Source organism: Monodelphis domestica, chromosome 1, assembly GCF_027887165.1.
Source record: "Monodelphis domestica isolate mMonDom1 chromosome 1, mMonDom1.pri, whole genome shotgun sequence".
Lineage (NCBI taxonomy): Eukaryota > Metazoa > Chordata > Mammalia > Didelphimorphia > Didelphidae > Monodelphis > Monodelphis domestica.
Genome location: NC_077227.1, coordinates 4,348,356 through 4,375,178, shown reverse-complemented (window position 1 = coordinate 4,375,178; position 26,823 = coordinate 4,348,356).

Below are 26,823 nucleotides of genomic sequence, written 5' to 3'. Positions count from 1 at the left end.
CTAAACCATCTCATTTGGGTATTCAGACCTGGAGCACCAAATTAATGTCTTTAAATAATTCAAAAATTTCAGATGAATTTTATCCCATCACCTGAACCACAGAAACACATGACTGTAGAGTTAGAAGAGACCAACATCCTTCTAGTCCTACACACATTAGGAAAACAATTCCCCCTACATCATGATTTATTAGATGGTCTTTGACCCTCAGATGGCAGATTTCCATTGGGGGGTTTGGGGGGAGACCATTTGTCAAGGTCGCCCATTCCACTTGGGGAGAGCTCCGATTGTTGGGGAAATTTTCCTGACATCGAGGTCAGAGAAGTTGTACTTCTTTCGATCTTCTCTCCATGGTTTCTGGTCCTGTTCTCTGGGATCAAGCAGAACAAACCTTCTCTTTCCCACATGGAAACCTGTCAGATACTTATAGAGGTAACTTTCATGTTCTCCTTGAATCTTCTCTCCTCCAGGCTAAGCATTCCCAGTGTCTTCAGTGATCCTCAGCAGCATGGACTCAAGGCCCTCCACCATTCATCATGAGGTAACATTTGCTAAGTATTTAGCACAATGAGGCACTTAATAAATACCTTGTCTTCTTTCCTCTATTCCGATTGCCCTTCTCTCCACACCCTTGCTTATTCTTCCTAATAGTTGGATGTAGCTATGGGAAACTGTGTGCAATAGACACTTCCCATACTTCAGATACATGTGACCTGACCAGGGTCAGCATTCTGTTTGGACACTCTGCCTTCTCAGTGCCACCTGAGATGCAGTGAACTCTTTTGGTGGCCATATTGCTTTGTAGGAAGAGAAGAACTCATAATGGGTAACTGTGAGCAGCAGAAGGGTACAGAAATAGGCATGTGTTTGGGAGAGAGACCCACTGGGGAAAAGGGGATAGGAGAGCTGAAGGCAAACTTTGACAACTTTGTAGTGTTCTGGGGGCCTGGCCAGGGTCTTAGCTAAAGATTGTTAGTGCTCTATGGGCACCCAGAGGACGTAAATCTGATTGGAGGAATTCCAAGAACCAAAGTGGACACTTTCACTGATACAAAAAAATAAGATTCTGCTTCTAGACTATCCTAGGCTACTCTACAAAAGGAATTATTTGTGGACAGAATTATAGATCTTTAGTCTTGGGTTCCACTTGGATAACATTAGCAACATTGATGCTGAATTTAGATATGAAAGATCCACATTCAAAATCCAGCTAGGAAGTATCATATGAACCAGGCATTGGTTTTATTTATGTGAAACATTGCCCGACTTTTCTCATTCCAAAATATTTCTCCTTTTTACCCTGGTGCCTCCTCGCTCCCTCATCTTCATCTCGGCTCCTTCCTTTCCATCTGCACTCCCAAGTCCTTTTCACTTGGTTGTGGACAGGGAGAGAAAAGGAAAGGAAACTGGCTTTCAGAGTTTGTTCTGAATATCCATGCAGCCTTGGGATCATAGCGTAGATGGAATCTCACAGTCAGAACTGTAGGATTTTCAAGTTGGAAGGGAACCCAGAGATTATCTAGTTTAATCCACACATCTAGTAGTAGTAGTCTCTTGGTGATCGAGAATGACTATTGTCTTTGTGCAGTTTCATCTACGGTGTACCCTCCTGTGGCTTTGCAGTCCAAAGGCTGAGGCGCACAGTTTGTGGCACATGGGGCCTGGGACGCCCGTTGTTACGGGAGGTGTGGTTGTGGCCTGGTGTCGGCGTTCACACGCAGCAGCAAGACGTTGACGTCGCTCATCTTCAAAGGTGGTGGCGGCATGGTTAATGTGGGTTCGCCAGCTGCTTCTGACAGAGGCAGCGAGTTCTAGTGGCTTTGGTGTCCTGCCAGCCCACTTCAAGTTGGACTTTAGCTGATCCTTGAATCTTTTCTTTGGTCTGCCTTGTTTCCTGAGTCCAGCTGACAGTTCACCATAGAATACCTGTCTCGGTGTTCGCTGTGGGTCCATGCGGATGATGTGTCCAGACCATCGTAGCTGGGTTCTGAGGACCAGGACTTCGATGCTGGTGGAGTTGGCTCTGTCGAGGACTTCCTGGTTGGTGATTCGGTCCTGCCATTGGATGCTCATGATTGACTGGAGGGAGTGTTGGTGGAATTGCTCCAGCTGTTTCATGTGCTTCCGGTACAGTGTCCATGTCTCGCAACCGTACAGGAGCGAGCTGAGGACCACTGCGTTGTACAGTTTGAGCTTTGTCGCAGTGCTTACACCGCTGTGTTGGAGGACTTTGGAGCACAGCTGCCCAAGTGCCTGGCTGGCCTTTTGGATCCTGGCATTGTGATCTAGGGACCCGTTGTTGGCGATGGTGCTGCCCAGGTACTTGAAAGTGTTGACGTTAGAAAGCTGCGTGCCATCGATTGTAATGCACGGCTGGTTCGTTGGCCTCCCTGGTGCGGGTTGGAACAGCACCTCTGTGTTGCTGAGGCTGATCGTCAGGCCAAACAATTTTGTTGCGGTGGAGAACCTGTCCACAATGGTTTGGAGATGATTTTCTTGGTGGGCCATGAGAGCACAGTCATCTGCAAAGAGAGCTTCCAGGATGAGTCTCTGTTGTCTTTGTTTTTGCAGTCAGGCGGCAAAGGTCGAATAGTGAGCCATCCAGTCGGTATTTGATGTAGATGACCAGGTCTAGATCCATCATAGCATGTCGTAATACTTGGGTGAAAAATAGGTTGAATAGCACCAGAGCGAGGACACAGCCTTGTTTCACGCCATTGGAGATGTTGAAGCGATTGGAAGTCTCTCCACCAGATAGGACTTCCCCTGTCATGTCGACATGAAAGAGCTGGATCAGTTTGATGAATTTTGTTGGGCAACCAATCTTGCTAAGGATCACCCACAATGCGTCCCTGTTCACTGTGTCGAACGCCTTTGTCAGGTCTATGAAGACAATGTAGAGACTCAGGTTCTGCTCAAGGCATTTTTCCTACATTTGCCTCACCGTGAAGACCATGTCGATGGTGCTGCGATCTGGTCGGAAGCCACATTGTGATTCCGGCAGGTTCTGCTCTGAAACAGATGACAGGAGTCTGTTGAGTATAACACAGGAGAGGATCTTTCCAGCAGTGGAGAGTAGTGAGATGCCTCTGTAGTTGTCACAGGCTGCTCATGAGCCTTTGTTCTTGTATAGGGCTACAATGGAGGCATCTCTGAGTTCTGGGGGCATGTCTTCCTCTTCCCATCAAATCTCCATTATAATGTGGAGTAGCCAACACTGTCTCTGCCTGAAAACCTCCAAGATGGAGGCAGTTACCATCTCCAGGGGCAGACTTAAAAAATTTGCCTTCAGCCTTAGCATCAATAATGTATACTGGTTCCAAGGCAGAAGAGTGGTAAGGCTTAGGCAATGGGGGGTTAAGTGACTCGTCCAGGTCACACAGCAAGAAAATGTCTGAGGTCAGATTTGAACTTAGAACTTGACTATCTTAAGGACAGCTTCCTAGATTCAGTTTGCAAGAGGAAAAAAAATTCCTCTTCTACTTGGCTGGCTTCTAAATAGTTGACTGTATACAGCTCTTTGGTATCCTTCCCTGAATCTTATCTTCTCTAGGTTAATCAACCCTACTTCTTTCAACTTCTCCTAATGTGGCAAGGACTCAAGATCCTTCAACAATGGAGCTATCTAGTTTGCATAGATTTCTTTAATTCCTCCCCTGTTAGATTATAGGCTCCATGATAATAGTGACTGTCTTTTGTTTCTTTTGGTACCCCTAGCACTTAGCACAGTGCCTGGGCACATGATAGGCAATTAATGTTTATTAATTGATCGTCCTCTTTGGATGTTCTCCAGATTATCCATATCCTTATTTTTTTATGTTATTTTTTTAAACCCTCACCTTCCATCTTGGAGTCAATACTGTGTATTGGTTCCAAGGCAGAAGAGTGGTAAGGGCTAGGCAATGGGGGTTAAGTGACTTGCCCAGGGTCACACAACTGGGAAGTGTCTGAGGCCAGATATGAAGCTAGGACCTCCCATGTCTAGGCCTGCCTCTCAATCCACTGAGCTACCCAGCTGCTCCCTATACATATATTTAAAAATGGATGTATAGGACTATTTCACCTCTTTTTATTACTTTGCTGGCAATGAAGCTGAGCCCCATGCTGCAGAATGACCTCTCCAAAGTTCAAGAGGCAGTTAGCATCAGCAATCAGGGCCAGATGACCATCTATCCCCACCAATCTTCCACCATTGGCTTTGGGAAATCACTGGGAAGAAAAGACTTTTTCAGAACAACTGTTCAAGGTCCTATTCCTTCCTAAACTGGAAGAAGAGAAGTTAGATTCTAATGAAATAATCTGGATATACTAAAGAGCAAAGAGATGCTTATGTCATTTTTAGTGTAATTTTAGTGTAATCGGTGGCACATGCTCCATGGAACTTTGTCTCTGCTCCATCTGCTGAAACAGCAGCCAACCACAAGCATGCATTTGTGGCATTAGTAGAATGAAAAAAGGCTGAAATTTGCCCCCCCCCCCCAAGCTCCCTACAGCATGTACCAGGCAGACGTGGAATTAGGACTGTTCTAGGAAGGTTCTTAGAGAATAGAACACGAGGATGCGGGGATGTGGAAGTGCTGGGTACCTGATGAAGGGCTTTGTATTTGGTAAAAGATTCACTCTTTGTATTTCTTGGTAGAAAGCCAAAAGGCATCTTCCTGGGGACTTGCCTCACGGGGCAGTTCCCAGAGCCTCACCATCATACAGGCAGCCCTAACAACCCAGAGTTGATGGGGACATGCAGTCGAAGGGCTCTGGTGTTAGCCACAGGATTCTAGGTGGTCTACCCTGTATAGATGAAGATGACCTGACCAGAGGGCTTGTGCCTTGAAGAGCTGCCTCTTCCTCAGTGGTGAGAAGACACCCAGATTCCTCTGCAGTCTCTGCCTGGTTCTGCCTTGACCAGAGCTCGGCATTTGAAAGATGGCAGGCAGGGGCCCACCGTGGCAGAAATAAAGTTGAGGCTCGGGCTCAGTATGTTGTGCGCTTTGTCTTTAAATCTTCTCCCACTAGCTCAAATCTTCTCTCAATGATCACCGGCAGACCAGGCATCGCTTAAGCCCCATTTGTGGGCTTTGGGCTAGTTCAGGCTACTGCATGCCCCTCATTTCTTCCCTTGAATATAGCTTTTGTGAAGGCTACAAATGACAGGAGAAAGGAGAAGGACTCAGCTGCAGTCCTAGAGCCAGCCCAGCCCTGTCCTATTCGTGCGACCTTGGTCCGGCTTTGTCCGTCTCTGGGCTTCCATGGCATCCTCTGTAAAATGAAGGGGTGTCCTCGATGATCTCCAAGGCAGTTTCTGATGACTTTTCTGCTTCTTAAGTCTCTCCCCCTGCCCATATCCATGGGCTTTCTATTCCTCAGACAGCCAGGCAGAATTAATTTTTGCTAATCTTCCCTAATTCAAGTCTCTGGTGCTCGATATGCCTTTTATTTCTTTCCAGTTGGCTGCCTGCTCTTGCTGCGGCGGCGGCTCATCCTTCACTTTTATTTCCCGTGATCCGAGGAGGGGGCAGCCACAGCAGTGACGTCCCTCCTCTTTTCTGGGGACGAGCCACCGGGCTGCTCCAGCTGCACCTGTTCATTTTCCTACCTGGCTTCGTCTCGATGGCCGCAGTGATACTATAGTGGGACTCGGTTATCATTGTTTATTGGCCTCGTTCCCTGATGGCTTTTGGAGGGCTGTAATTCTCCGAGTGCCATCTCGAAGTGATGATTAGAGACCCGGAGTCAAGGAGAGGCTGATGGCCCCCGTGGGGGGCTCTCCCGGTAATTGCCAGCAGTGGCGACGCTAGCTAGGGGGCCCTGACGAATGGCCACTGTCGCAGCACACCAGGCCGTGTCTGGATCTGGCTTTGGCTTTGGCTAGGTAGCTACGTGCAAGCAGACTCGCCAATTGCTTTTTTATTGTTAATAAAAGGGAAAATATGATGTTCCATGGGAATATAACTTTTCTGCTGCATCCACTTTTAAATATTAAGAATAAATCTTATTATATTTTATTACAGCTTATATTTCAAAAGCATACACATTTGTTCTACATGAGCAATTCTGTAATATCATAATATTTTGCCTGGCAACACATTTGATATTTTTACTAGTATTGTGGGTGCATTTTATGAGGATTTTGAACCAGTACGGATATCGGTGTATTAGACCTGGTCATCCAGGAGTTGACACGAGCCCACTTTTAGGCCAGGAGGAAATTGGCTGAAATCCATCTGTTGTGCATTTTATTAATCACCGCTCGGTACCAGCCATAGAACTGGGCAGTGGGAGATGGGGGCACTGGCAACGGGAAGCAAAAGTCAAAGCCATCCTCCCCTCCTAGGAGGAGACGTGACACGTGCATGACGTGGCCCAGGAGAAGGAGTATAACGAGAGACCGATTTGGTGACCAATTGCAGATGGCTTGTGGGAATGAGGGAAAGGTCAAGGATCACTTATTGACCTCCAGAATGTCACCCTGCTTCTGGTGAGGAAAATTGGATCAAATTCCACTTTGAGTACTGACCATCTGTGTGACCTTGGTAAAGTCATTTCACTCCCCCTTCTTAATCCTCAGTTTCCTCCCCTGTAAAATGAGGATGCTGAATGAGGGGATGTCCAAGGTCCTTTCTAGCCCCAGATTGGTAATCTTATGGCGCAGTGGACTAAAAAAAGGCTATTGATAGAGCTGTCCAAGCCACATGGACCCAAGTCTCTCTACTCATCCCCGGAATGCATTTTTCGGTGATTATTTACTGTCCCCAGTGCTTTAAGCTGATTGAGTTAAAGAGCTGCAGTCCTCCCCGAGAGCATTTATAGGATATTTTGGGAGAGAGTCACACCATCAAGGGTTGAATGCCAGATGGAGGGTGGAAGCAGAAATCATTTATTTTCATTTTATTATTTTTAAAGTTAAATTTCATTTTTTCAATTAAGGAACACTTGTGTTTTCTCCCTTCCACTTCCTCCTTTCCTCCCACTGGGAAAAACAAGAAAAAGAAAACCCTGAGAGCATATGCACAGGAAGCAAAAATAAATTCCCACATTGGCCATCTCCAAGATGGGCCTCATTCAGCATATTTATTCCCCCAGCAGCCCTCCAGGAGGTGGGCAGCATTTCTTCTCATTGGCCCTCTGGAATCTGGAGTGGTCACTGGGTGGGTCAGACTTCTTAAGTCTCTCAAAGTTATTCTATTTCTTCTCCCTGACTCTGAAAGCATTTTACGCCTTTGACAGCCCAGACTTCAATTATTCTTGACCTCAAGCCAGAGGTAGTAATTAGTGTGGCATTAATATGAACTGGCATTCAGAATCCAAGTGAAGAGAAGCAAATATGAGCCATGATTAAAGTCATGCCTCCTGATGTTGCTGAAAGAACGTTTCTGAGACTTGAACGTGGTACTATGAAATGGGTTCTACTCTTAGAGAAGAGCAAATGAAAGGCCGCCGCCTCCTACCATAAGCTGGAGGGCTGTGCCCCCCAAATCCATACAATCAAGAAGGGACTTGATATAGGTGCTGGAGATAGGAAGAGAAAAGCAGAATAGTCCTCGATCTCAAAGATCTCTTGTTCTATTTGAACCCTCAGGCTCAAGATGTCTGCTCCTATGATTATGTGAATTAAAGTAACCAGCAATGCATGACCTAGTGTGTGTCCCCTTTGAGGGCCATAACTGCTTCCTTCTTCCTTCCCTCTGAGCCCCCTGGCTTTGGACCTGTGCCGGAGGCTGATGCCCAGGCCCTCCTGAATAGAGATGCCATTGGCACTGTAACCCCAAGCACGAACAGTGATAAGAAGTGGGTAGTTGGACAAATGGGGAGGAATGATTGATGATTTCTCACTCTTAAGAAGACAGGGAGAGGGTGGGGAGGAGAGGTAGAGAAGAACACTCATTAAAACAGATGTTTCCTGGCCAATTTACTGAACCCGTTCTCAAGAGAAACAGTATTATATGGGGAAAAGTCTGTTTATTCAGTCAGACAGAAAAGCCTCCTCAAATATGTATCTTGCATTGGCAGAATTTGCTTTGCTTGGAACATCATTTTAGTAATTTGTTTCTTAATGTAGGGAAACTCGAATATTGCTTCAAAAGGAACAAAATCAATATTCATGAAATATTCCCCCCAAACTCATGGCCATAGGATGTGCCAACAGGCACTGGCTGGCCTGCATTCTTCTGAGAGCCAGATACAAGGGTCAGAGTCTGCACTGATTGACTATTTTTGTGGTGGGAGAACTCCCAGCCCCAGGTACCATCACCCCGACTTCAAGAAACTTTTTCCTGTGAAGCTTTCTATAAACAATCAAAATCACATACAAATGGAGATTAAACACTGGGAAAATGGTCTGGAGAGATATCTGTATTGGCTATTAGGAATATTGTGTCCTAACTCCGTTGTAACGCCTTTTACCTTTCTTCCTTGGGCTCTGTTCTGCTCCTCCCTCATTTTGATTTCTCAGCCTTTGTCCCAGTTTTTCTCTTTGCTTCAGCCTCTCCTGAGAGGCAGCAAGGAGGAACCTCTGTGGAGTAGTGGGAGATCTGCAGAGAGTCCTAAGAATGAGTTTTACAAATTTAAAAAATTGAATCCAACTGGTTGTTGCCATGCCATACTTGTCCACCAACTAGTGGACCGCTACTCACCTGGAGAAATGGAACCATTTCCATATGGACAAGCCAAAAGTCAGGAATAAGATATAGCGCAGTCAACATTTCATCTTGCCCTGCTTGGTCTGGTCTAGCTCGTCCTCTTCATCTCTTTGAGTTCCCTTTCTCCGACGTTCAGCATGTTGGCGCCTGAGAGTTTTCTTAGGGTGATTGCTCTGTTTGTTTTGAACGATGACAACAGTTTGCTGTAGGAAAACCACTCATTTGTTCCCCAGTGTATCTGTCTCTTTTCTTTCTTTAAACTTCATTAATACATTCATTCTCTCAGAATGAGATGACTTGGCCCTATCCAAAAGTTTCCACGAGTTTGTTTTCCCTCCTCTGCTCTTCCCTGCTTTGTGTTTCAGGATCTTCTTCCATAGCATTTTACAAATTATTTCATATTCTACAGCAGTTGCAAATTCTAGGTATTTGTAAATAAACGTTTTTCATCAGATCTCTTCTTTGTAGTCACAACATTGACCAAAGAGCATAGGGGCCATAGTACTCCATTGTACTTCTTGCTTGTGTGGTAGTAAGAAATAATTGGACTCAGTAATATCAAAGGGAGCCTGAGGACTCTTTCTCCATAGGTCTACCATGCATGTGCTAAGGTCATATATGATTTCTTTGATAAATACAACTTCAGAGATGATTTTTTAACGATCCTCTGTGAAATCCAAATAATGCATGAAGTGGAAAAATAGACGATCATCAAAAGGATTTGCTACTTTCTTGGGGAATATCTTGTAGCCCAGAGTCTAAATAGAAAAGGACTTCTTTGTGGAGGATGATGGCCTCCAAGGGCTCCTTTTGGTAGATGACATGATGCTAATTGAATTAGCTTCAGATCACAGCAAGCCTTCTCCGATGAGATCCATAGATACTCAAAAAGAGGCTGGCCCAGGTGTCTCCCCTGGACCAACCACTTGAATGATGACTGACCATCAGAAAAGTTATGCTCATGTGGTCAAACGTGAAGAGGAGGAAGGTAGAAGGATAGGTTGCATTTTGGAACCTACTCAGTGATTTCAATAATCTCAAGTGATTCCCTAATGCAAATAAATATGTATTTTTAAAAAAACAACCCCAGTACTCTCTGGTGACTCTGTATTACTAGGAATCATGGGATACTGTGATTTCAGAGGAATCTTAATTATATGTGACTCAAAGGGAAATGCTCAGATACATAATGGGTATTCACAGGTTCAAACTAATGCTCGGGGATTATAGTTATGAAAATATTGCCATGTAAGACACCAGGGAATGTATGATTGGAAAATGAGATGGGATGGTTACATAGCAAGAACAGGGCATGACAGAGAAGCAGCCCCAGAGCTCTATGATACTCACAGAATGATAAAAGACCAGGAAAAGGGCCAGAAGTGCATTGGATCTATCTTTCCTGCAAGATTACAGGGACATATGGAAAAAGGAAGAATGAATGATAGAAAGTAAGAAATTGATGAATAAAAGGCATGTCAGTCAATCAAATGCATACAATAGACAAGTCTTTGATAAAACTCTAGAAAATAAAAATGGAAAAATGATTTTGAAAATACATTTGGGAAAATTGGATAGCAGCTTGGTAGGAAATGGGTTTAGCACCACATATTGTACTTCAGCAATTTCAAAGTGAATAATAGACTTAAGCAAAAGCAGAAGAGTGATCAAAAGGTAGAAAAACCTAGAATAAGATGCTTTTGATATTTGTTGAGGGGGTTGCTTGTTTTTCTTTTAAACTAATAGAAGAACATATTTGAGATAAGAGAGATAGCCTTGATTATGCTTTAAAAAATTCCAAGTAACAAAAGGAATAAAATGACATTGGGAAAAAAAGTCATGGTAATTATTTACCAAACTTATTTAAGACAAGAAAAGCTCAAAATTAACATCTATAATGTACAGTTAAACATGTACAAAGGTAATTTCCAGTCTAAAATGTGTAAAAGGTCAAAGAACATGACCAATTTTCAAAAGAAACAAAATTGTTAACACTAACTTGAACAAAATGCTTTATATAACAGGCAAAGATATAAAAATTGAAATGGTTTTGAGTTGCTATATCACATCCATAAAAGCAACAAAATAAATTAAAGCAATAGAACTCAATGTCAGTGAGCTTGTTTGGGGAATTCTTTGTAGAATTTATTTAGTTTTTTTCATTGTGCCTAAGTCTTTGTGACCCCATTTGGGTTTTTCTTGGTAAAGACACTGAGTGGTATGCTATTTCTTTCTCCAGAGCTTTTTACAGATGAAGAAAATGAGGCAAACAGGATTGAGTGACTTGACTAAGACCACACAACTAGTTAGTGTCTGAGGTCAGAGTTGAACTCAGAAAAATGAGTCTTCCTGACTCTAAGCCTGGTGCTCTATCCACTGTGCCATCTAATTGCCCTTAGCAACTTTTGCCTTAGCAATTTGTAAGATTGAAAACTGCTACAAATCTTTTAGAAAAACATCCTAGTAGTATTCCGGAAAAGTCCTATCCTTTGGTCCAATAATTCCATTGTTGGGGATAGACATTGGGAAGATGACCAAAAAGCAAAACAGATTTCTCATCAAGGATTTTTAAGGGTGTGCTTTTTCCACTTAAAGAAAAAGAACCAACAAAGAGAGGAAGCCAATGATCAATCTGTTTCTTGAGAGCAGAAACTCTCTAGGAGTATGGTCAGTGCCCGGTGCATGGTGGGTGCCTAAACTACTTATTGATTGACTAGCTAAATAAATCATGATCCATTAATGGGACCAGATGCTAGAGTTCCATTGGGATGAACAAGTATGAAGAATAGAAAGAATTCTGAGAAAATCCTTATGAAATGAAGCAAAGTAAAAACAAAAGTTGGATCAGTAGCGTAGACTTTGTTCTAATCTCGTCCACACAAGTGAGTGAGCAGTATTGGACACAGAATCTGAGGGGCTTCTGAGGGAAGGGCCAGGAAAGTTGCCATGATAGTTTATGTCTTGTGACTTATTTTCTTAAATATAAAACAATTTATACCAATACAAATACTGATGACTGATGCTATGGTGATGATAAATAATTGTGAATGATAAATCATCTTTTAAAAAAAGTAATGATGGTCTTTGGTTTACACAGCTATAGAGAGTGGCTGTACCCAACAGATTAGGGCTCCACTGGAGTATGAAGAAAGAAAAGTTCCTACTTTGATGGATTACATTCACCATTCCATCCTGTTAAGATCTTTTGGAATCCTGATTTACCCTCCAGTGTATTATGTTTCTCTCTCAACTTCTTACTTCCCATAGATCTGAGAAGGATGCTCCTGGTATCCACATTTTAGTCATGAATAAAAATGGAGTCTTAGGCAAGATATTGTCTTGGAACCCCTTTAGTCCTAAAATTACCTCAGTGTGAATTTCTGTGGAGCAGAAAATGATTGAGACCAGAGGCCATCAGTTTCCCCCCAGTGCTCCCCTCTGAGATCGATGTAGAATGAATCTGCTTATTTTAGAATCAACGATTCATGTCCTAGATCAGAACTGGAAGGGGCCTTAGTGGACATCTGATCCAACCTCTCATAAGGGATTGATGAAACAAATGAGGCCCAGAAAAGTTCAATGATTTGCCTTGGGAGGTAGGTGCTAGTGTTCCCCCCACTTTGCAGATAAAGAAAGTAAAGCCAAGAGATAAGTGATTTGCCCAGTCACATGGCTAGGAAGATTCTGAGGCTGCATTTGAATTCAGGGCTTCCTGTCTAGCTCCAGAACTCTTTCAATTATGTCACCTAGCTCAGTCCTGTGCTCAATCTGGGGCTCCTTCCTGTAACTGCTGCTCTAGAGTCAAGACTGAGAGAGGGCTGGGGAGCAGCAGCTCTGAGTCTTTGGGATTGATTCTACTATGGTGCCAGGGATGGGCATCTTCACTGCTTCTCGGTGCTGGGGAGCAGATATTATATGATGAGGAAACAAGACATTGATAAACAAATCATCTCAACCACTGAGCAAAGGTCTCAGGACAGGCTAAGTAACCCTTGCTGGAGAAGATGCTTTTACTTTTGTTTATGACAGCAGTCCAGGTCAATCCAATTCTATTCAATTTGATTCCATTTCATTTAGCAAACATTTCTCCAGTGCTTGATATGTTCCAGGGATTGTGCTAATAACTATGGATACAAGGACCAAAAAGGATTCCCTGGCCTTGGGGAGCTCAGTATCATGCCCCTTGCAAAGGGTAAATTTGGGGTAGAGAGTGCTCCTCTATAAACTCCTCCTTGGAGCCTCCATGATGGCTCCTTACCCCTGGCAGTCCCCCTGGCTGATGGGGAGGAGTAGGAAATCCTCTCTCCCGCCCTCTATACCCACAGGAAGTGCAAGAGAGCCATTAGGGGCCCAAACTATATATTGAGAAGAGAGTGAGAGCCAGGATTATCTCTTCTCTTAAAGCTTCTTTATTGATCAGCTGCTTTTCCTTGTCAGTCACTCACTTGTCACAGCACCCTCATCTTGGATTGAAGACCAAGGAACTAAGGATGGAATTGCTGTGCTCTCCCCAAACACTTGGCCTTCATCTGTGAGTCAGCCAAGGGCTCTCTGCAAGTGATCCAGGGTCCAGGCAATAGCGGGCTAGGCTTGCTCCTGATCACACTTCCTACAGAGGATCTACTCTGCCTCTCAGCGTTCCACAGGGAGCAGCAGGGAAGTCTTCAGGCGATCTGCTTGTGATGACTCCTTCTCACTACACAAGCATTTGTGACTTTTCCTGGAGGTGATTTTTTCCCTGTTCCTTCTAATCTACTAGAGATGGTGACACGCTAAAGCCTACTTAGGCAGACAACAGAATCTCCATTACCCATGGGCCACCAGTTTACATTTGAAGGCTTCCTAGCTTGGTCGGGTTGACTTGATTTTGTGCCTACCCTGGGAGGCCAGCGCCACCTCCATGCCAAGAAGATGTGTGAGGTTTGTGTTGTTGTTTTTTTAGGCAGGATTCAGTGGAGGCTGGCTGACGATAGCTACAAGTGTGTGTTGGTAATAATGACGATGCTATCAAGAGTGACATTCTATCATTTCATAATGGGGAAACATTTCAAGCAGCAGCCAAGGAATGCTGAATGGAGGAGGTGCGGAATTCATCCCGATGGGAGCTGACTCTTTGTAGATTACCATTGGGTCAGGAGGACGTGGTTCTTCACAAAATGCGATTATACAGCCTTAGAATCGCCTTTGAAAATCACCCAAACTAGTCCTACTTCATATTATTCTATTTTGCCACACTAGACAAAATACTGTTTTGTAATCTAATTGGAATAAACCTTGGGCGGAGGAGTCTGCACTAGTTAACACCCATGAGTGTCTATTCCAAGAAAGGCCATGCTCCTAATGACAAGACAGCAAGTCCTTCCATATTATTAGGGCAGCTAAGTTGGCCACCATTCACCAGATCTCTTCCTCTCTTCCTCTCTCTGCGTGCCTCTGTTTCTCGGATCCTCTCTCCTCTCACTCTGGTCACTCAGTCTGGCTCTACCCCTCCATCTCTCTATCTCTGCTTCTCAAACTCTCTCTTCTTACTTCTCAGCTGCCTTTGAGCAAATGAAATGCAAGTTGTGGACCACGATGCCAAGGTTATTGTAGTTTTGTATCTTTGTAGCAGGCGTCTCTGATGTCTGACCAAGTTCTAGGTGATCCACAGCATCACCTTTGTGGCCATTGGAACAAACTGTCCCCAACCATCCATTCCACTGGGGAAAGTTTTCACGTGCTTGGGGTAGGCATCCCCCTACTTAACCTGCAAGTTTGAGGCCTTTTGGTCACCCTCAACCTGGTTTGCTCCATCTGCTGGGACAAGTTTACCAGGGTGTGGCTGCCTTGCCTGCTAGAGCTTCTTGGAGCCATGCTGAGAGTCGAGTGAAAGGTATATGTCAAAGGTGGACAAATAGCCCTGACAAGGCTCCATAAGCCCTCCCACCAGAGGTGCTGGTCCTCCTGGAACACCCCCACACCTCTGAGATACAATAGCAGAGATACAGAGAATTGTCAAGCAGGTCTGGGCTAGAGTGCTGTTTGACAGACTTACTTTCTGGGTCTCCCGATCCATCTCCCAGCTCTGAGTGTTTTCACTGGCTTTTCCCCCAGCCTGGACTGCCAGCCCTCCTCACCTCATCCCTCACTTCCCTGGTTTCCTTCAAGACTTCTCAAATCTCACCTTCTCTGAAAAAATCCTCTGCCAACCCCTCTTAATGCTAGTGCTTTCTTTCTGTTGATTAGCTACTCTTTATTCTGGATGGAGTTTGTTTGTTGTGTCCCTCATTAAACTGCCTTTCTGTATATCATTTCCATTTTTTATCCTGGCACATAGTAGGCACTTCATAAGTGTTTATTGGCCCACCAACTCTCAGTGCCTAAGGCAACTCGCACAAAGTATGAGGCAGAACAGGTGTGGGTTTGTATTGGTAGAGATAGTTTTCTCTCTAGGAATTTACTCTACCATTAAAATCACAGGCTGCCCTACCACCTCCCTCCCCCCAAATCTATGTCAGCTATATGAGAGATGAAAAACAAATCTCCTTTGCTTGCTGCTGGCAGGGAGCATTGTGGGCAAACTGAGACCAGACCAGGGCAGCACCTGGTGTCTCTGCTTCTGTCAGCCATGATTACTGAAATGGAACCAGAATGATGGAGTCAACAAACCTCCATATGGTCCTCTTTAGTTCTGTATGGAGGCCTTGATGCTAAAGAATATCCACAGAAAACAGGCTACACATCCTTGTTGAATCATTTCAGCCATGCCCCTCTCTTTGTGACCTCATTTGGGGTTTTCTTGGCAAAGATACTGGAGTTGTTTGTCATATCCTTCTCCAGCTCATTTTACAGATGAGTAAACTGAGGCTAACAAGGTTAAGTGACTTGTCTAGAGTCATCCAGTTAGTTAGTGCCTGAGGCTAGAACTCAAGTCTCTAGGCCCAGAGCTCTGTCCATTGTGCTATCTAGCTGCCTACATAGGGAGAAGGAATTTCAGAGGCCTATTAGTTCAGTTCTTTCATTTGCAGAGGTTACAGAGGCCCAGAGGAGGCAAACTGTCATAGAATCTCAGAGCTGGAAGAGAGCTCAAAACAAGCGTTGGGAAATCCTCTCATTTTACAAATTTCTGAATGTGCCACCAGAAGGAAGTGACTTATACAGGGTCTCATGGTAAGTTTGCAGTGTGGGAAGAAGCAGAACTCAGATTTCTTTGCTCCCTTTCTATTGCTCTGCTCACCACATTGCATGTCTAGTCCAAAATTAATTGTCCTAGGTTGGAGTTGAGGAGAAGCTGTTTTTTTATTTTCTCTTTTGGGGGCAACCTGGCAGAGGCAAGAGAATGCTAAACATGGAATCAAGAAATCCTGGGTTTGAATCAGGGCACAGACCATATCAATATGAGCCTGGGCAAGTCATCTGTATATTCTGGCCTGTAAAATGGGCAGAATAATAACATCTGTTATTTGTTGTCAGGTTTAAATGATACAGGCTGTGTAAAGAGCTTTTAGAACCTTCAAGGGAGGGGGAACTATGCAGAGAACAATATTCATTGTTTCCCTTTTGAAAGTCAGCCTCTGTGAAAACCAGAAGGGTGGTGCTGTTTCCCTTCTGTTTTCTCAGGGTCAGGCATGATGGATTAGCTCAGTCCTAAAGGTGAGTGTAGGTCAGGCAGCACTGTCTTTTTGCTTTCAACAATGATCAGCTGGCTTTCCCAAATCTCTCCTGGCTAGACTCCATGCTCTTGTTCAATTGGTCTGTATCTTTTGTTCCCACTAGGAGGACCCCTGACTTTGCTGAAAGCTAATGATCTCTGACATTCTTCATCAATCATCATACAATTTAAGGCTATTTCATTTTCTAGAGCCTGCCTTCGGTTTCTTAAGAATTTTCCTTGAGTTTATGGTTTGAATATATTCAAAGGAACTCAGGCTTTCAACTCTTGTACTGAAATGATACAAAACCATCTAATAAATCTGGTAGAGGGAGGCCACCTTAGTTAGAGTTATAAGATCCATCTACCTTCTTGGCAATGTCAGTGGATTTGTCCCCACCAGTGATAACTGAGACCCTCTATCTCTTTTCCTCCTCCTGTGTGCTTCATCTTCTCCCATTCCTCAGTGGTGATACCCAGGTGGTACTGCAGACTTTGCTCAGATTCTTTTTAGATTTTCTGGAAACCATGTTGGATCTGAAGTTGTCCATCCATCTGTCTGTTCCTCTGCCTTCTCTCATGCTCATCACATGACCAACCCAGCCCTTTGGGGGTTGGGTCTTTCACTCTCCTTCTTATATCTCATCATCTTGGACAATGTCTTGCCTCCTCACTCCCATACATGTTCTTCCATTGGTCTTGGAGTCATCTGTAGCTTTGGTTCTTCTGAATCTTGGTATTCTGTCATTAACAGTCGTATTATCATCACAGGGAACTTGTCTGGGGGCAAGGGGTGCCCTGGGCTCACCCAACATGTACTATAGTCTTTCTGATGGGATCTAGGCTAAACTCTTTGAACAACAGAACCTCATAGACTCACCAGATTAGAGAGTTGGAGGAGGAACTTGGTGCAATCTCATCTAACTCATTCACCAAAGGAATGAACATGATAACATGCCTAATGAGCAGGCTTCCAGCATTTGTGTGAGACCTCCAAGAAGGGGGTTACTCTTCAGTCTCCTTCAAGGCATCTCAGACCACTTCCAGACAGTTCTGACTGTAAGGATGTTTTTCATGATATCACATATTAACACAAATCAAATGCATTCAATTCAACCAAATAGTAAGACAATAATAAGAAACAGTCCTCATTACAGCTACTACCATAGCACAACCTGTCAGAGTCCTATGCATTCAAAGAAAGACCATCCAACGAAATACAATCAACCTTTAGTAAACATCTACTATGTACTAGGCACTGTGTTAAGTCCTAGGAACTACAATGAATAGAAAAATAGTTCCTGCTCTCAAAGGACAGTCTCACAACCTAATGGTAGGAGACAACACAGAAAAGTAGACAGGAGACCAAGGACTCAAGCAGGAGGAGGACATAAAGTGGTATCCGAGTGGAAAAAAACCAGGCAAGGGAGCAGATGAAGAGTGGAGTGAGCTCCAAAGTCCAGTGCTACCCTCTATAAAGGAAAGGCATTAGGAGGAGCTTGGTACTCTACCTTCTAGACCTCCAATCAGAGAATAGTGAATTCTGAGGGAGATAGTTTCAGTCAAGTATTGAGTTAGCAACAAGGTAATAAGATATCAGATGACGAATGATCTTGGGCAAGTCACTTAACCTTAATTGCCTAGCCCTTACCACACTTCTGCTTTGGAACCAATACTTAGTATTGATTTTAAGAAGAAAATAAGGGTTTAAAAATATTAGAGGTGATGAGCTTAATCTGGGAAAGGTATTGAAACCAGGTGGAGCTGTAGATTGTGGAATGAACATGTATAACCTGCACAATGTATGCTGTTAGGGTTGTATCTTAGTTAAAATAATTCTTGTGCCTAAAGCAGACCAAAGGCTCCTTCTCTTTGGCTTCTGGCTCATCTGTGATGTTACCTGCTGTTTTTCTTGCTCCTTGAAGTCATCATCTGCCATTTCTCATTTGAATAATATCTGTCTTGTTACCTCTTCCTAGAGGGGAGTAGTTCTATCTTTGCGATATAGCCCAAAGCTACCTGAGGGCTCTTTTACCTCTTTTTTCTGTCATACCCACAGTCATACATAGCCAGCACAGGTTAAATTTCTATTGTTATCCAGTCTTTTTCAGTCATGTCTGACTCTTTGTTACCCTCTTTGTGATTTTTGGGGGGCAGAGATATGGCAGTGGTTTGCCATTTCCTTCTCCAGCTCCACTTACAGATGAGGAAACTGAGACAAACAGGGTTAAGTGACTTGGGTCAGGTTTGAAGTCAGGAAGAAGAGTCTTCCTAACTCCAGGCTCAACACTCTATCTTCTGTGCTACCAACCTGCCCCTAAAGGTCACCTTCTTTAAAAGCAAAACCAACGTGACTGTGTTTCCCACTCAGTGGCAATTCTTCCAGGCTTTCCTAATATTTAGATTGGGGTATGTAAGGTTCCTTTGACTTTTATCATCCCTGACAGGTCCATACCGAATATCCTGGAGCTTTAATTAGAAAGATTGGAAGGAAGGGATGTGATGTGACCAGCGACCTTTCCCTTTATCCCTGCAGTTATATCCACATGGCTGCTTCCCTGAGAGAAGTGTAAAATGTCAAAGATGGCAGGAGCCTTAGTCATCATCTAGTTCAGGTTGTCTTCACTTATGGTCTGGGAAATTTTAAAAAATCGCTAACTATATTGCAATTGTTTTATCTTCTGTATTTTACTCTATTCATTTACAAACACTTTTGGGAAGGGGTATAGAGACTAACACCATATTGCCCAAGGGGTTCCGGAAATAAAAATTAAGAAACTTTTAATCAAAAGCCCCCATCTAGGCAAATTCCATATTTTAACTGTTAGAGAAACTGACGCCTAGATATTGAAGGAACTCATTCCTTACTTTAGTAAGCTGGAGTTAGAAGCCTAACCAAATCTCCCAACTTCTAACTCTTCCTCTAGCATTGATGGTTCCCCCATTCTTGTACTATACTGGAGAAAGTGTTTGAAAGATGAAAATGTCCCCAGGGATCTGTTCTAGGTTCTTCTTCTCTCTGTTTCTTCCCATTCTCCCTTGGTAATCTCTTCCACTTCTGTAGATCAATTGTCATCTCTAGAGAGATGACTCCAAATTCTGTGTTGCAAGTGCAGCTCCGTCTTTGCTGACCTTCAGGCAATCAGTCAGTAAATATATGTTCCAGGCACTCTGCTAAGTGTTAGGGAAAGAAAAAGAGGCAAAAGGCAGTCCCTGCCCTCACGAAGCTCATCATTCTTCAGCCCTGCATTACTAATTGTTCACTAGACATTTCAGCCTTGACATCCCATGGATGAATCCCAAACTGCTCTTCGTGATCACAAGTACAAATGGAATTCAGCTTGTTTCTGCTTTCTAACTCACCTATTTGGGGTGAGTATATTTCTATCCTTCTACTGCACATTTCAGAATTACTGAAGGGATTCTTTTCTCTCCCTCATCTGATTATCCAATCAGTTACTTATATCTGGCTCTTCTCTCCACTCACATGATGGCTGCTCCAGTTGGAATTCTTATCTCCTCTTGCTTCAATTATTAAAATGACCTCCTCCTTTCCCCAATACATCTTCCCTTCAGCTGCCAAAATAATCTTTCAAAGGTTCAAGTCTGACCATGTCCCTTCTCTGCTCAAGTATCTACCATGGCCCCCCTTTGCTCTTAGAATAAAATACCACCTCCTGAGGCTGGTCTTTAAAGCTCTCCTTCTGAATCTGTTTTCCTTTCTCCACTTTATTTTGCATGACTCCCCTTTATACACTATGTTTTTACTGATAGATCCTGGGACCAAAATCCCTTTTCCCCTTCTCCAATCACCACCAAGACCAATAGCGACCCCTCTTCCCCTGCACCAACTGGAACTCCATAACAAAGAAAGTAGTTTCACTTCATAGGGCACTGTTACTTTCCATGCTATAATCTGCAAGCAAATCCATGATGGATCGATGTTTTGGACTTACACTGTCTCTACCATACTAAGGACTACAAAAGCCTGGAAACCATAAGCCCCCATCCCCAAAGCCAACCCCCTTGGGGCCATCCAATCATCTGTACACAAGTACCCCAATTTTGACCAATTACAGGCAGCACAGGTTATCTCATCCCAGACCAGCATCCTATAAAATAGTGCCCCCTTCCCCTGTGAAGATTAAATTTAACTTTCCCCTGATTATAACAATGAAATTAATTAACTCTCCCCTGATTGTGAAAATTAAATTATAACCCCTTACTATTTTTAGAACACCCTACTTAAAGTTGAGTATGGAGATCTACCTATTTTTAGATATAATCACCAAAAGTATAAACATTCTACTTAATCATTGAGTGGAAGGTCTGTGACCCAGATGTGTGCAATAGTGGGTGATGAATCAGAATCGATTGACTACCTTCTGGGCAGTCCTAGAGCAGAGTGTCAACTGTGATTGGTAGATGTAAAATTAGGGGAAGACAGAGGAAGTGACACAAGAGAAAATGTCTTTAAAGAGAGTGACAACTTCTTGAAGGGAATTCAATTCTTTTTTTTTAAACCCTTACCTTCCATCTTGGAATCAATACTGTGTATTGGTTCCAAGGCAGAAGAGTGGTAAGGGCTAGGCAATGGGGGTCAAGTGACTTGCCCAGGGTCACACAGCTGGGAAGTGTCTGAGGTCAGATTTGAACCTAGGACCTCCCATCTCTAGGTCTGACTCTTAATCCACTGAGCTACCCAGCTGCCCCCAGGGAATTAAATTCTTCATGCTTTCAACTTGAGACTGGTGAAGAGGGGTAGAAGGATCTGCTGACTGGACCTGAGACTTTGTTCCTGACTGGACTGACATGTGGTGAGTGAGAAGCTGGCTCTTAACTTCTGGTTTTTCTCTGAAGAAACCAGCCTCAGGAAAGACCTATCCTCTTGAGAAACTTCCCAGATTCTTGGCTTTGTCAAGGCTGGCTGAAACTACCTCTCCCTGAGGGGTAGGGGTGGGTGAGATAAATTACTTAGTGCTCAGGCTAGATATCTTACCTTATTCTCTGATTTCTTACTTCACTCTTTGTACAATTTGTAAATAAATTGTAAATAAATCCCTTTGGAATTAATTAAATTCCTGGAAGCCACACTCTTAAATAATCCAGTCCAACCCTTTTATAAATAGCCCCTTCCCCCTTACAACCCCAAGCCATCTACTGGTTGCAGGCTCCCTTGTTGCTCTCCCTTCCTCTTCTACCCCTCCTTCCCACAGTAAAGCCTCATTGCATAACTCAAAGTCTCATTTGCCTTAGGTCGAAGCCCCTGTCAGCCAGGTATGACACCCACCAGACAGGATTCTGAGCTGTTCTCCAAAGATGATGTTCTAGGTCCTGTCTCTGTCTATTTGTAGGAGATGTCATTGATGCCTGTATCACCCTCTTTCTTTGTTTCCACTTCTCAGCTCAGCTTGGCTGTCATCCCTTTCCTAGGCTTTCCCTCTCCCCAAGCTGTTAGTGTTCTTTCCATTCTTCTCAAAAGCCTTTGCCCCATCCAGTGGACGGTAAGGCAGGCAGGGAGTCCTGGCTGCCTCTTGGTCTCTGTAGCCTTGGAATCTATCTGGCACCGGCTCTGGCTCTGCTACAGATACTTACATACTGTTGGTTGAGTCCAGCTGAAATGCTGACCGCTTAGTGGATGCAGATTTACACAGGGCACCTGACCAAGGAGGCCTTAATCCATACTTTGATTAATTATTGGATTTTGAGCTCTGCAAAGGAAATTTGGAGACAAAAGCCCCTCCTGGGGTTCCCGATGAATCAGCCTCCCAATGGGCATTGCTCATCTTCCCAGAGACAGCAAGTACAGAAGGAAGGGGACTGAGCTTGGCTAAATAGCTAGAAATCTGTTTCTCCTTTCGGACCCAAGTTCTTGCTTCATTCCTTAGTCCAATCTTAGACTGCCTCCAAGAGTCATTCCTGGAACCCTGAGTGGAGAACCTCTGGAGGTCCCTTCCTATTCTAACAGTCTGTGACTCCGACTCCATTGGGAAGAGGTAGGAAAGTCAAAGAAGCTATGGGGTGGAGGGCCCACGTCAGAAGCATTGCAGAGGCAGAGGAATCTTGGGCTAGGGAGGAGAGGAAGAACGTGGAAAGAGAAAGGCATCAGAAAAGAATCCAAGGCCTCGAACCTGGGACACGAACAGAAACAGGAAATTATAACAGAGGAGATGATTGAGGGATAGAGAAAGACTAGCACACAGATAAAGGGGCCTCCTAAGAATAACATGATCAAAGGGGCAGCTGGGTGGCTCAGTAGATTGAGAGCCAGGCTTAGAGATGGGAGGTCCTAGGTTCAAACCTAACCTCAGACACTTCCAAGCTTGTGTGACCCTGGGCAAGTCACTTGACCCCCATTGCCCAGCCCTTATTGCTCTTCTGTTTTGGAACCAATACACAGTACAGATTCCACGACAGAAGGTGAGAGTTTAAAAAAGAAAGAGAGAACAACATGATCTCTTGCCAAGATACTGGGGACTTTTCACATTTTCTTTATTATAGCCTTGGGTCCTCAAAACAACCCTTTGAATTAAGTGGGCAGAGCTAGTGGGACCAGATAAGAAAACTGAGAATGAACAGAGAGATGAGGGGTTTTCCACAGTCAATTGGTTGCAGAGGCAGGATGAGGGCTGGTCATTTGCCTCAGTTGTACCTGATCTTTTGTGGCCCCATTGAAGGTTTTCTTGGCAAAGCTACTGGAGTGGTTGGTCATTTTCTTCTCTAGCTCATTTTAGATGAAGAAAGAGAGGTAAAGGGTTAAGTGACTTGCCCAGGGTCACACAGCTAGCAAGTATCTGAGATCAGGTTTGAACTCAGTTGTTTCGGATTGCAGACCTAGCACTCTATCCATTGTGCCACCCAGCTGCCTCTAAACATGCATTAGACACTATGCTTGGTGCTGGGGACAGATAGACAACGATGAAGCTGTCCGTGCTCTTAAGGCAAGGTTATCACACTCTAACCAGGAAAATAATGGACATGCAAACCCTTAGCTGTCGGCAAAATTCAGCTCGTCCACATTTAGATCCCTGACTTTGTCAAGGGGAAGTCTGGCCCTTTCAAGTTTGCAAGCCATGCTCCAAACCTCATCCTACTGGGCTTCCCTGGAGCCTGGAGGCCTGATCATCATCTCTACTTCCCGTGGCTCCCACCAGGTGCCAGGAACAGTGCTGGTAACCCAGAGAATGGCTCTGGATTCGATTTTGACTTCCTTCCCAAGGAAAAGAAAGGAGAAAACACGCCACGAGTTTCAAATTCGGCATAGAGGAAACGAGGGAACAGTTGGGAATTGAGGATAAATATTTGCCCTCAATCCCTTCTGTTCTATATATGTGTGTGTGTTGTGCCTTTTTGTACGCGTGTATGTGTGTTTGTGTGGGAGTGTGGGTGTATCCACCCCAAAGAAGGAAGCTCCAGAAATTGAGAATGACAGGAAAAAAAGAAGCTGGAAGTCTATTACAGTAGGACAGATTCTTGCTATAGCTGCGCAATGGATGACAGAGGTAGCAGGGACCCCAAAGGTCTAGTTCACTCGCTCATTTAACAGAAGAGGAAACTGAGGCCCAGGGAGACTTTGAGTCAACTTGCTTCAAGTTGGATGGCCCCCGATGGATCTAGGATACATGGCCAAGGTCCCCTCTCTAAATCCTGGGTTCTCTTCAATCTCATTTCCCACCAGAGAATTCTTAGTGAGTCTCCACCGGAAGTGAGGGCAAATGAACGACACCCGAATTAAGAAAGGCCAAGCAACAACCAGCAAATTGCCCCCAACCCCCCTCCCCCATCCAGGCCATAGAAAAGGGTAAGAACCAGAGCCTACAATCCCATGTTCTTTATTTAAGAAGAAATCTGTTTTCATTGAGTGCAACAACCACACCAAATGAAAACACAAATACAACAGGGAAATGCAAAAGATCTACTTAAAAAGCAAACAGAGCTCCTATTTTAGTAGGGAAGGGAAGAGCTCCAGGCCCTAGGGGTGGACCCTTCCCATGCTCTTTCTGGTTCTCTGCTTTCTGGTTGGGAGCTCGAGGGAAGGAACCCTAAAGCAGAGCATGGGGGGATGGGGTAGACAGGGTTGCTTTCCTCCTCCTCTTTAGCTTGTGGTTCTCCCGGATTTCCACCTGCTTGCTCCCTTTGTGGCTGGTCTCCTAGTCTACCAGGGAAGGGTGATCTGGGGCTATTTTGCAAGGTAACAGGGCTGGGAGAGATGGCTGGACACCACAGCCCTCATCCTGCCTCTGCAACCAATTGACTGTGGAAAACCCCTCATCTCTCTGTTCATTCTCAGTTTTCTTATCTGGTCCCACTAGCTCTGCCCACTTAATTCAAAGGGTTGTTTTGAGGACCCAAGGCTATAATAAAGAAAATGTGAAAAGTCCCCAGTATCTTGGCAAGAGATCATGTTGTTCTCTCTTTCTTTTTTAAACCCTCACCTTCTGTCTTGGAATCTGTACTGTGTATTGGTTCCAAAACAGAAGAGCAATAAGGGCTAGGCAATGGGGGTCAAGTGACTTGCCCAGGGTCACACAAGCTTGGAAGTGTCTGAGGCTAGGTTTGAACCTAGGACCTTCCATCTCTAGGCCTGGCTCTCAATCTACTGAGCCACCCAGCTGCCCCCTTGATCATGTTATTCTTAGGAGGCCTATAAATAGTTTTAACCTCTCTAAGCCTACTATGTGCCAAGTACTATATTAGATGGTGAGGACACAAAGACAAGTCACATAGTCATAGTGTCCCCCTCCTAGACGTCCCATTTCTGGATGATGTTGGAGGTGGAAGGAGACAAGTGTCTCAGACCATGCAGCCCTTTCTGGGGCACCTAAATGAAGCTGCTGAAGTGGGTGGAAGGGGAAGATGGCTGGAATATCAGGAAGTGACTAGGACTAAAGAGAATTTTTACCATTTCCTAAATCAAACAGAGGATTGGGATATAGACTTTGATCTTGCTAGAAATAGGAGTTAAAAAACAAACAAACAAAAACAACCAACCAAAGAGCCAAACAGCTTCGGTGCCTGTGGGCTCTAATTAGTTGGCTGGTTGGTCTGGATTCCAAAAGAGCTTAGCCCCTGGAGCCAGGACTATGAGATTTGACAAACCTCTCTGTAGTGCAGCTCAGGATCTTCCCCAGTCTGCGTACTTGGTGTGTGAAGGCCTAATAAAAATGCACTAATGCAATCTCTGGGCTAAAAGCTAAAAACAAAGATGGCAAAACGAATTCCTCTTTTACCAGGGAGATGTAGCACTTGAACTGGAGGTAGAAGCTAAGCCCCAGTAGAGGGAACCAATAAAAATGACCTAGAACAGAGAGAGAAGGCAGGGAGCACTGGAGACATTCTTACCAGTGGCCCACTACAGTGGGGTGGTGCCCATCAGGGAACAGGGTCAAGAGAGACCTGGTCATTGCCAAAATGCGTTGGCATTTCTGCAACAAGCATCAGAGGCACGAGTTGCCCTTGACACATGCACAATGGCCACATATGCTTCTTACATGTGTCTTCTACCTAAGATCCTTTTTTTTAAAACAAATTTTAATTTTTTTAAATTTAGAATATTTTTCCATGGTTACATGATTCATGATTTTTCCTACACCTCATCCTTCCCCCCTCCCAGAGCTGACAAACAATTCCGCAGAGTTATATGTGTATCATTGTTCAAAACCTATTTCCATGTTATTCATATTTACACTAGAGTGATCATTTAAAGCCCAGATCCCAGTCCTATCCCCACCAATCCATGTGATCATTCTATGTTTTTCTTCTGTGTTTCTGCTCCCACAGTTCTTTCTCTCAATGTGGTTAGCGTTCTTTCCTATAAATCCCTCTGGATTGTCCTGGGTCACTGCATTGCTACTAGTGGAGAAGTCAGTTACATTTGATTGTGCAACAATGTATCTGTCTCTGTGTACTGTTCTCCTGGTGCTGCTCCTTTCACTCTGCATCAGTTCCTGGAGGTCTTTCTAGTTCACATGGAATCCCTCCAGGTCATCATTCCTTTCAGCACAGTAGTATTCCATCCCCATCAGACACCACAATTTGTTCAGCTATTCCGGAATCGATGGACACCCCCTCATTTTCCAATTTTTTACCACCACAAAGAGCACAGCTATGAATATTTTTGTACAAGTATTTTTCCTTATGATCTCTTTGGGGTAAAAACCCAGCAGTGGTATGGCTGGGTCAAAGGGCAGGCAGTCATTTAAAGCCCTTTGTGCATAATTCCAAATTGCCCTCCAGAATGGTTGGTAACCATTCCCAACTCCACCAGCAGCCTATTAGTGTCCCAATTTTGCCACATCCCCTCCAACATTTATCACGTTCCTTTGCTGCCATATTGGCCAGTCTGCTAGGTGTAACTACCTAAGATTCCTGTTGCCTATTTTCCTGGTGATGGCATACATATCTGTGGGGAAATGTGGTCAAGTTTAATGTGGGTAATGCTTCATTTCTACCTTTCTTTCTAAGTATGCTAATAATTCTTTGCTTTAGAATAATTGCCTCATCTGGCTGAATAGTAAAAATAATTACAGTGGTGGGGGTCATGAACTATAATATTGA